We start from the raw sequence: 12,235 nt of genomic DNA, 5'->3' as shown, positions 1-12,235 counted from the left end.
TACAAAAATTTTGTACAATAATGCTTTTTAGCAAAAAAGCAGAAAATATTAACAGATTACTCAAACACTAAAAATTACTTTCACTTTTATGTGACATTTCAACTAATAACCAAAAAACACATTCTAAAAAGTATTAATAAATGAGTCCATTGTCATTCTTCTTGAAAGGTAGCAGTAGAGGAAAACGACTGGTTCATCAACCTCACAGTATTCTGCAACACCGTTACAAGCAAAAGAAATAGAAAAGGGTTAGAAACATTGTATAAAAATTTAGATTTACTACAATAGTTGTAATGACATATGGAAAGCACTAATTACATATATGCTATCATTTCAAAAAAACTAGTAAAGCTGTAACTTAAGTTCTTTATAATTGCTTATAAAGCTCAATCTCACCTAGTAAGAAATCGAAACAAATGTAAAATTCAGCACCCATTAGTGCCTTTATTATTTAGCTCTAGTACCACATGGAGTTTACTAGCTAAGTTTAAGTATTAGTCATATCTATGCTATCGCTCCAAAATGACTAAACAAGTTGAGATGAGAGCTTCTTATAATTACTTGTAAAGTAGAGTCTCACCTAGAAAGAAATCAATGTGGGACTCAACACCCGTAAATATCTTTATAATCTATTTACTCTATAGTCTATATATATAACTTATTAATCTTTTTAACATGGGACTGAGGTGTTACCGCGGTCGTATGATTACGAAGCCGATACTCAGCACACAAAATCCTCATGCATAAGAGAACATAATTTTGCACACACATATATGTAAACAAGCACATTACACACAACACACAAGTGATGGAGCCAATCATACCCGTTGCAGTCCATAGTTGGGCTAATCTTGTAAGGAAGATTGACCCCACATTTCTCAGGAATTGTAGCACCGAGACGAACGTGGTCATTAGTATATGGATACCCATCTAGAAATTGCTCTAGACAAGTGCAAATGCCGATGCGGTCCGCTCTGGTCTTAGCCAGACGCCGGAGGGTCTTGATCGCACCGCAGCAGGTATTCGACACAGTCTCACCATACGCTATATCAATCACACATGGGCGCAGGCTATTCACTACTACCTCGTCGCATGCTATCTCTGCTTTGGCCTTGGCTGCAATTACCACCATGCACACAAGCGCCAAGCATGTCACCTTTAGGACAAAAGAGCTAACCATGAAGACAGAGGCTAATGTGTTTCGAGGGTGTTTCTTGTTTTTGGGTTTTAGAAAGTGTTCTGATGTGAGATAAAGGTAAAAACCGTTTTTTTTGTTTTAAAGAGTATTTTGTGTTTTTGTTTTGAGAAAAGAAAATAAAACAAAGGGATGGATGCTAGCAAACAAGAATTATTCCTCGGATGGGTTTAAGAGCTCCTAGGTTGGTGTTTATGTTATTTACATGGTGATGCAAAGTCGAAAGATTTGTTATTGTTTTGTTTTGTGTTCATGGACATGGCCAAATTTGGTTGCTTTGGAAACGGGAATCTTTGGAGAAGGAAGAAGTAGGTAAGAGTCTAAAATTAGAAATTTACTGCTTTGCAGGTGAGAACCGTACCACGGTTTACACTTGTTTGGATTTGCAATTTTAAAACGTGGGATTCAAAAATAACGATTTAAAAACATGTAATTTAAAAATGCTATTTTAAAAGTACAGTTTAGTGTTTGGTTAAATCACAGTTTAGCCTTTAAAATTGTGCATTTTTAAAAACTCGAGTTTGGATTATTGAAGTTCAAGTTAATTTGTTAATTCATTCAAATGATCAAATATTAAGAATAATTAATTACATATAATTAGTATGAATTCATTAAAATAAAAAATAAAAAATCATGATATTTACTTTATATAGGTTTTGGTTCATCATTGCATAGAAATGTGAATAAGCCGCTGGAAATAATCTTAATCACCTTTCTTATGAAGTTTTGAATTTATAACAAGTACCGAAGGAACCAACGTTTGTAAGGGCCTTTTGAATAATAATGACATTTGAGAGTGTTAATTTCACCAAAATTTGTCTTGTACCTTCCTTTTTTTTTTTTTTTTTTTTAAATAATAATAATAATGGAACAATGGTTACAAGGGAATAAACAAACAAACTCCTCAACTACAAGACCCAAACAAAAAAGTAAAATATAGAGGATGAAGCAAACAGTAAACAATGGTTCCAAAAAGGATTCGAGCCTAAGGGCCGCACAAAGCGATAAACATGAACAAAAAAGCTTAGTTAGGAGCCCCAACCGGTAAAAGCAACAACTACTATCAAGAGGTTGTTGCAAGGAGAATATTGCTGAGAACTGAAGAAGAACCGTTCACAAAGAACAAACGTCGGATACAAAAATCTCTATTAAAAGATACAACCACATAAGTGTAAGGAGATAGTATCTCACAAAATATAAAGAGAGTAGCAAACCACACGCACCAACAAAAAAAAAAAAAAGAAGCTTTTGAGAAGATGCCATTCTTCTTGTGATTATCTTTTCACACGCTGTCCACCGCGTCAAAAGGGAGGATCCTACTATGAGTTGGTCAATAATTTAAATGTTCTTGAGAAATAGAGTCATGCTATACCGTTATTTTATTTTAGGGAAAAGTCTGGTCAAACTAATTTTTAATTAATAATATTCTTTTAAAACTTTTAATTAAGACAATATCCCTCCAAACTACTAAAAAATTATCACTGTCTCCTAAAGCCAACAAAAAAATAAAAATAACCTTACAAATTTTTCAATAAGACAAAATGCCCATATAAAAATAATTAATAACGATTTTTTTATTATTTATTTTTAAATTTGGTCACCTCTATTTTTATTTTTTTTGTTTTTTTTTAAAAATAGTTTCAGCCTTATATATATATATAATTTTTGTTTTTTTAGTAAGGATATTTTTGTTATTGGTGAACATTGATAATTTTTTATAGTTCGAGAATACATTGTCCCAATTGAAAGTTTGAAGGAGACATTGTTAATTGAGTGATAGTTTGAGAGAGTATGTTGATTTTTCTCTTTATTCTTTTAAAGGTGGTATATCTTTTAAAATTATCATTGAACTTATGGTGAATTACTATTAGATTTTGATCCAATAATAATTTTAAAATCACATCGACTTAAAAAATAATAATAATAATATTTTTTTTTTTTGATATGAAAAAATGATAATAATAAAACTAAAAAAAAAAAAAAAATTAATATATTGCAATAAAATTCCATTAATATTGAGTACATATGTAGCTTTAGAGAAGTCAAACGATGCAATAAGTAAGGATAAAGTAGCATACGTGCATGACCTTTTAGGAACAATTTTGACATTTTTACATCCACGAATTTGATCTCCACCTTTTTTTTTTTTATAAAGAAATCGATATCTTATTCCATTAAATCGCAAATAAAACGATACAAATCAAAGAGACGGAATAACTTCCTCTCTTATTACAATACCATGGATACACGGGGGTATTTCGTTCCTCCACATTGTATTCATGACATGCAAAACGGCTTCCATAGCAAGCCCATGCGCTGCAGCATTACCCTTTCTAGGTATAAAATTGAACCTGGCATTGCTGAAGTCCCGCGCCATCATCTAGATGCCTTCCACTATATGACCATAAGCACTATTACATGCCATATGAATTTATCGCCTGGACAACCTGTTTGGCATCACCCTCGAAAATTAGCCCAACATTTCTTAGTTCGCGGCCAAGAAAGACTCCCTATAAAGCTGCTAATGATTTAACTATCACTGGATCTACTTTTAGCATCTTTGTATAGCTATGTGCCTTGATCACCCTGCCTTGATGGTCCCGTGCAATTATCCCCAGACCAATTCTTCCGAGTTTCTCCGACACTCTAGCATCCCAGTTAATTTTGATATGATTCTCGGGTGGTGGCTGCCAACATACGGTATTGTGCTCCCCTTGCTCCTTGGTCAAAACCTGTTGAGTTTCGTTTGCTCTCCAGAATTCCTCTAAAGTTGAAATGGCATCTCGCACCAGCTGGTTGGGGGGGGGGGGGAGGTAAAATTATTTCCGTGGACCACCGAGTTCCTCCTCATCCAAATACGTCTTGCTATGACCGAGAAGGTGTCCATATCTTTACTATCACACTATTCTTCCATCTCCATGAAAATTTGGTGAAACTCCAAACCTCTGCCAGTTGCTTTTTGAAATCGATGCAAACTCCCACCCCACACATCCCTTGCAGCTGTGCAATCCCAATAGGGGTAGCAAAATGAGTACCTGACACGACCCGCGGGTACCCGTTACACGATTAGCCTATACCCAGACACGACCCGTTTAGCTAAACGGGTAATCGGGTTTGACACGATTATGACACGACAATAGCCGGGTAACCCGACACGACCCGTTTTAGCTGTTTAAAATAACCGGGTCTAATCGGGTAGACACGACCTAATTACCCTAAACTATAAAATTAAAAAAAAAATTAAAATTCAAAATTGTAATAATAATACTAATACATCAATATAGTCAATGCAAAAAATTGAGTTCCAAGAGATTAAAGGCTTTAATAAAGGATAAGAAAAAAGAAAAAGAAAAAAGGAAAGTGACTGTAATTGACAAATTATACTCCAAAATAAATTACTAAACTCATAATTTTACCTAAACTTAAAAGTGAAAAGTTAAAACAAGTAAGTTCATTTATTAAAATAGTCCACTTATTATTTAGTCCCACATGTAACAAAAGTGTTAAACAATTAATTTAAATAATGAAAATCACAGTTTCTTGTCAGCTTGATGAATAGGATTACTCCTTTGGAGTTTTCTTGTTGGCTTTCTATTTTGTTGGTAATTCTATACTTAAAAAAAAAAAAAAAAAAAACCTCCTTTGAAGTTTGATATATATGCATCTGTTTGTACACAAATGGCCTTAAGAGTACGGAAAATCTTCTCACAGTAGTACTTAACTGGTTATTAGATCTGCTTGTGGATTGAGTGCCAATAACAATATTTTCAAAAATTTCTTTAGACAAAAGGTGGAGAAAACAATTAAAGAAAAAGACACAGTTTCTGACTTTTTGTTACAGACACAGTTTTTGACTTTTTGTTCAAAATGGTAAAGTAAAAAAAATGGTCTGAGTCGTCTAACTACTCAAGCGAGGCAGAAAAAAGGAAAAAAAAAAAAAAAAAAGGGTCTGGCGGGTCGACCCGCCAGACCCGCATAGTAATCGTGTCTGGCGGGTCGACCAGCCAGGCATGAAATTACCAGGTCTTAATCGGGAAAACCCGATTACGACCCGAACCCGATAAGCCCAAACTCAATACCTGTTTTTTCTTATCGGGTTTGCGGGTCGTGTCAAAATTGCCGACCCTAAATCCCATAAGGCATGAGAGATTGTCTCCTCTTCCAATCCACAAATGGCACAAAGACTCTCCTTGATCACCCCTCTTTTGTATAAATTTGTCTTAGTAGGCAAGAGATTATTGAGCGCCCTCCATAAGAACATCTTAGTCACATTGGGAACCTTTCGTTTCCAGACATGCTGCCAAATTTCTACATCTTTTACTAGACCTGAACCGCTACACCTTGAAAGGGTGACACGCTCCACCTCCATGAAAATGTCAAAAGGCATTATTTAATATTTACTAAAATGCTAGACTAAAAAAGATGGGGAAAGAATACTAGGTGGATAGAAAGGCATGCACTAGAATTTCAGTCATGAATTGAAATTATCATTAATTTATTCTGTGTCTAAAAATGGTCTTCATGTATTATTCTATGTATGCATAGTAAGGAAACTAAGAAATGCAAAGTATGGGTGTTGGAGAGAAGTCCTCCAAGTTGATATGCAAGCAAACTAATCCAGTCCACCAACCTTTTAATTATTGGAGAACAGGCCCACCGGTAGTAGAACAGGCCCACCGCCAGGCTTCTATCTTCCTTCAACTACTGTTCAAAATCCTAGTATTGTACCTTTTAAGATTCTTCATTTTTACAAGTTAAACAATAGGTTTAATTGACAACTGTGGGTTGGTTCAAATATCTTTATGTTCCAAGGATCATTTTTGTCGTACGAGTCGTAAGAAGTAATGATTCCTCGTAGTCTACCAATTAGAGCCAATTCACCAGCCATATATAGCATATTGTTCCCTATATTGTCACGGTTACATGAAATAATATTCCTGAACACATCAATCTTATGTATTAAATTGAATGCACTCTCGTATCGGTGTAAAATTGAAATATGAAACATATTTCTATTGTTGTCATCAACAGTCCAAATGATCTCAGGATCATCATTAGAATCACCTCCTACTAGTTTCTTCTTGAGATGTTAGAAAGTAGGTTGGGTGTCCACAGTTTTTGACTCATTCGACCCAATATCAACGTCATCGTTTATGGGCTCCTCTGGTCAGTATCATCGTTAGAATAACCTGCCACTGATTTCTTCTTCAAGGGTTGGAAAGTAGGTTGGGGGTCCACAGTTATTGACTCCTTCGGCCCAATATCAGCGAGAGGAACACCTGCCAGGGGTTGGGCTCCTCTGGCCCAGTATCAGTGTCATTGGTTATGGACTCCTCTGGGCCAGTATCATCATTAGAATCACCTCCTACTGATTTCTTCTTGAGATGTTAGAAAGTAGGCTGGGGGTCCATAGTTTTTGACCGATTCGGCCCAATATCAGCGTGAGAAACACCTCTCAGGGGGTTGGGATCCTCCGGCCCAGTATCAGTGTCATCATTTATGAGCTCCTACAGCCTAACAAAGAACTCCAATTAAGGTATGTATCTAACTATCCAATTTTTCTTTGTTTTATTTTATTTGTGTCATGCATATCATTTTAGATAATGTTCTAAATACTTATTGACTATCTTTATTTTACCATCGGTCTGTGGGTGGTAAGCAGTGCTCATTGATAAATTGGTTCCTTCAAGCTATTTCTAACGATGATACTGGGTTGGAGGAGCCCAACTCCTGGTTGGTGTTTCTCACGCTAATAATAATAATTATTATTATTAACTTTGCATACTTATTACGTTCCCAATTCAATTAAATAAATCATATTTTATATTATCACATTTGAAATCTCAATAAGAGCTCATCTTCAACAAGTTCGAGATCTCAATAAAAGCTTATTTTCAATAAAATGAGGAAATCAAGCTATGCTTTTTGTATATAGTAACTATGATGACATTGTCCACATAACTATCAATCTGGTCTTAAATTCTACTATAAAATAGATGTAGACCTCTACTATCAATTTGGATTGCCAAGATTGCTGTAATAGGTGACAATACCATATTTGTGGCCATTGTCGTTCTAATAAGACCTATTTCGTCTCTTTTCCCAATAGCCAAGGGTGGATATGTATTTCGTGAAGAAATAGAGTCTGTCGCATAGCCTTTTAATTTGTAATTGACTCAAAATCTCCTGGATACTGCAATCAAGTATTTAGAGATTATCTACATTGTAATCAACCCGAATGCCAACTTAGATGCTGTTGTTGTTGGGATGCAATTCGTTGCATGTTGTAACGCATTTGTAGTGACAAAGTGAAAGTCGATGGTGGTGCCATTTTTGGCGATCAAACAATCAATTTATTGGTTAAAGTATGTATCTAAGTAGGTATCTGAATGATTTTTTTTTTTTTAGTATTTTTTTTTTGCTGTCATTTGTTATTTGATTTTTTGTTTTTGTTTTAGGCCATGTTGAACTCCATGGCACTGTACTTGGAGTTCAATAAAGGAAAAGAAGTAATTGACGATGAACTAATTTCCACTCTCAACAATATTATTCAAGGTGAAGGCAATTCGTCAACCGAGGTTGACTTAGCTAAAAATTTGCTCCAAACTTTTGTGAAGGTATGTATCTAATTGTCCAATTTTTCTTTGTTTTATTTTATTTGTGTCATGCATATCATCTTAGATAATGTTCTAAATACTTATTGATTATCTCTATTTTACCATCGATCTGTGGGTGATAAGTGGTGCTCATTGATAAATTGATTCTTTCAAGCTGTTTCTAACGATGATACTGGGTCGGAGGAGCCCAACCCGTGGTGGGTGTTTTTCACGCTAATAATAATAATAATATTTTTTTATTATTATTATTATTATCATTATTATTATCATTAACTTTGCATACTTATTACGCTCCCAATTCAATTAAATAAATCATATTTTATATTATCACATTTGAAATCTCAGTAAGAGCTCATCTTCAACAAGTTCGAGATCTCAATAAGAGCTTATTTCCAATAATATGAGGAAATCAAGCTATGCTTTTTGTATATAGTAGCTATGATGACATTGTCCACAAAACTATCAATCTGGTCTTAGATTCTACTCTAAAATAGATGTAGACCTCTACTATCAATATAGATTGCCAGCATTGCCGTTATAAGTGATAGTATCATATTTGTGGCCATTGTCGTTCTTCAAATGAGACCTATTTCGTCTCTTTTTCCAATAGCCAAGGGTGGATATGTATTTCGTGAGGAAATAGAGTCTGTCACATAGCCTTTTAATTTGGAATTGACTCAAAATCTCTTGGATATTGCAATCAAGTATTTGGAAATTATCTACTTTGTAATCAACCGGAATGCCAACCTAGATTCCAACCCGAATGCCAACCCGGATGTTGTTGTTGTTGGGGATGCAATTCGTGTCATGCTGCAATGCATTTGCAGTGACAAAGTGAAAGCCGATGGCGGTGCCATTTTTGGCGATCAAACAATCAATTTATTAGTTAAAGTATGTATCTAAGTAGGTATCTGATTGATTTTTTTTTTTTTAGTATTTTCTTTTTTGCTGTCATTTGTTATTTGATTTTTTGTTTTTTGTTTTAGGCCAAGTTGAACTCCATGGCACTGTACTTAGAGTTCAATAAAGGAAAAGAAGTAATTGACAATGAACTAATTTCCTCTCTCAACAACTTTATTCAAAAGAGTTCATTTCAAGGTGAAGGCAATTCATCAACCGAGGTTGACTTAGCTAAAAATATGCTCCAAACTTTTTGTGAAGGTATGTATCTAACTGTCCAATTTTTCTTTGTTATATTTTATTTGTGCCATGCATATCATCTTAGATAATGTTCTAAATACTCATTAACTATCTCCATTTTATCATCAGTCTGTGGGTGATAAGCGGTGCTCATTGATAAATTGGTTCCTTCAAGCTTGAACAATTCTTGCAAAAAGGAACTAGTGAAGATGACATCTATGTCACTAACAATTGAAACTGGCATGCCATGTAGCTTGAAAACATGATGCATAAATTGATTAGCAACCACAATTGTTGTAAAGGGATGCAAAATGGGAATAAAGTGAGCATATTTACTGAGATGGTCCACTACCACCATGACTACATTGTTACCTTGAGATAAAGGTAGCCCTTCAACAAAGTCCATGGAAATCTTGGCCCAAACTCGAGTAGGTATAGGTAGTGGCTGGAGAAGGCCTGTAGGAAGTAAAGTCTCATGCTCATTCCTTTGACAAGACTCACAATGCTTGATGTAGTGCTTAATGTCAGCCCTCATTCCAGGCCAGTAAAAATCATGCTTGGCTCGGTGTAGGGTCTTTTGGTACCCCGAGTGATCCGCAATAGGGCTTTTTCATGAACCAAATGTAGTATACGAGTCTTTAGGGCTAGTAAGGGCTGTACATAAACCCACTTCGGAGACTAAACTTGGGATTAGAGTTAAGACCATTCTCCAAATCCAGGATGAGTTGCTGTAAACTAGAATCTTGTAAATAGTCATCCGTGATGTCTTGTACCCAAGTTGAGTTAGGAAATGTAAGGAGTAGCAGTGTACCCTCTGGAATAGATTCAGCCCCAGCCCCTTCTTCCATTTTTCTGGATAGAGCATCAGCTACTACATTGTCCCACCCCACCTTGTACTCAATTGTAAAATCATAGCCCAACAATTTAGTAATCCATTTCTTCTGAGGAGTACCAATTTTCTACTCTAGCAAGAATTTCAAACTCTGATGATCAGTTTTGACCTTAAAAGTTTGCCCTAGTAAATAGGGTCTCCACTTTGTAACAACTGAAACTAAGGCCAATAGCTCTTTTTCATAAGTGGAGTAATTAAGAGCTTTCCCCTTCAAAGCTTTACTGTAGAAGGCACTGGCCTAGAGTCCTGCATCAAAACAGTTCCTATTCCTACCCCTAAAGCATCACACTCAATGGTGAAAACTTTGGAAAAATCCGGTAGAATCAAAACCGGAGGAGTAGTCACTGCTTCCTTAAGCTGATTAAATGCAACAGTAGCCTCATCACTCCACACAACAATCTTTCTTCGACAAAGTAGTCAATGGGGCTGCAATTTGACCATAGGCTCGAATAAATTTCCTATAGTACCATGCATGGCCTAGAAAACCCCTTAGAGACTTGAGGGACTTAGGAATTGGCCAAGATAACATACCTTCAATCTTGGCTGGATCAACCTTGACACCTTCTGCTGAAATCACATGACCGAGATATTCAATCTCTCCACAGCCAAATTTACACTTTACAGCCTTAGCAAACAACTGTTGGACTTTTAAAGTCTCCAAAACCAACCTCAAATGCATCAAATGATCCTTCTCATCCTTGTTGTACACTAGGATGTCATCAAAGAACACCAAAACGAACTTTCTTAGATAAGGCCGAAAAGTAGAAGGAGCATTAGTTAATCCAAAGTGCGTAACTAAGAACTCGGAATGGCCCTCATGAGTTCGAAATGCTGTTTTAGGTATATACTCGGGTCTGACCCCAATCTGGTGATTACCAGATCTGAGATCCAGTTTAGAAAAAATCTGAGCACCGTGGAGTTCATCCAACAATTCATCCACAACCAGAATAGGAAACTTGTCCTTAGCAATTGCCTTATTTAAAGCACAATAATTCATGCACATGCGCCAACTACCATTTGCCTTTCATACCTTGACGTCCGTAACTCCGTATTCCAATGATTGATGTATGGAGGACCCGTTGTGAATGTACCAAGAGGTTCACGATACCACTCTCCACGATATGTTATCTGATCCATTGCTTGTTCTACGCTTAAAACCTCCCATGGCCTTAATCCAGGGGTGATTTTGGCCAATTGGTATCTGCCAGATATACGCAAACAAAACATCAATTTGATGACTAGCTCTAGACATGCAATACTATTTCAAATGAACACCCCTGATAAGGAGGAACAAAATTAACAGCTAGACATGCAATACTATTTCAAATGAACACACGTGATAAGGAGGAACAAAATTAACAGAACACTGATCCTCCTCCCTACGTAGGCATAGTACGTACGAAGAAGCTAAAAGAAAAATGGATTAATTACGATAAGACCCATCTGCATTAACTTCATGATTTACAACAAATTAAGACAAAGCTATAATATAGTGGACCATCAGGGGTACAAAAGCACCCTTTTTTTTCTATATATAATTTTATATATTGCCCTTTAATCAATCACAAAATGTTACATTAATAAACACTCTCGTACTTTTCCTCTAACATTTGTTCTCGTTTTAATTTACAACTTATTCATGATGTAAAACTGAAATGCAATAAATATTTTTTTTCCCACAGTTTATAGATCATATCATGTCATTCGCATGATTCATACATTTGATTTGGCTATAAAAGATCATAGCATAGGAACAAATTTATAATTAATTAATGACATAACATAATATGATCATTAATTATAGAAACTAATTGATTTTACATTTTAAACCCGGCTTGTGTCACTACAAATTACATCGGATACTCTGTTTTCCCCTCTCTAAATTTATTATTTTTGTGCCGGAGGATGTGGGGAAGGTAGAAAAAACAGAGAATCTAAACAGCAAGTCAAGCAATATCTACCTTTCCAATTTCCATCGTCATTTGTCATTGTCTCGTTTGAAAAAATGTGTTTTGAAAATACTTTCTTCTTCAGAATAAAAAATACACTTTTTAAAAATACAAATATATATTAACAGATCATTCAAAATACAAATAATAAGGATTAGGGAGTAACTTATTATTTAAAAAAATTAAAAATAATAATAGTAATAAAGATCAGAGAAACATGGCTGCAAGCCTGCATGGCCATCCCAATAAGATAGTGGTGACTGTGCAGTCGCCCCAGCGACACAGGTATATATATATATATATATATATAAATAAGAAGTCAATTCTATATTTTATTGTGTTTGGTGGAAAAATATATATATATATATATATCTCAATAAAACCAAGCAATCTTTTGTTTTTTTACATACTTGTACCACATTGTCCATGACAATAGAACGAC

The sequence above is a fragment of the Corylus avellana genome, chromosome ca9, assembly GCF_901000735.1.
Source record: "Corylus avellana chromosome ca9, CavTom2PMs-1.0".
NCBI classification, from domain to species: Eukaryota; Viridiplantae; Streptophyta; class Magnoliopsida; order Fagales; family Betulaceae; genus Corylus; species Corylus avellana.
Note: the sequence above shows the minus strand (reverse complement) of the source record.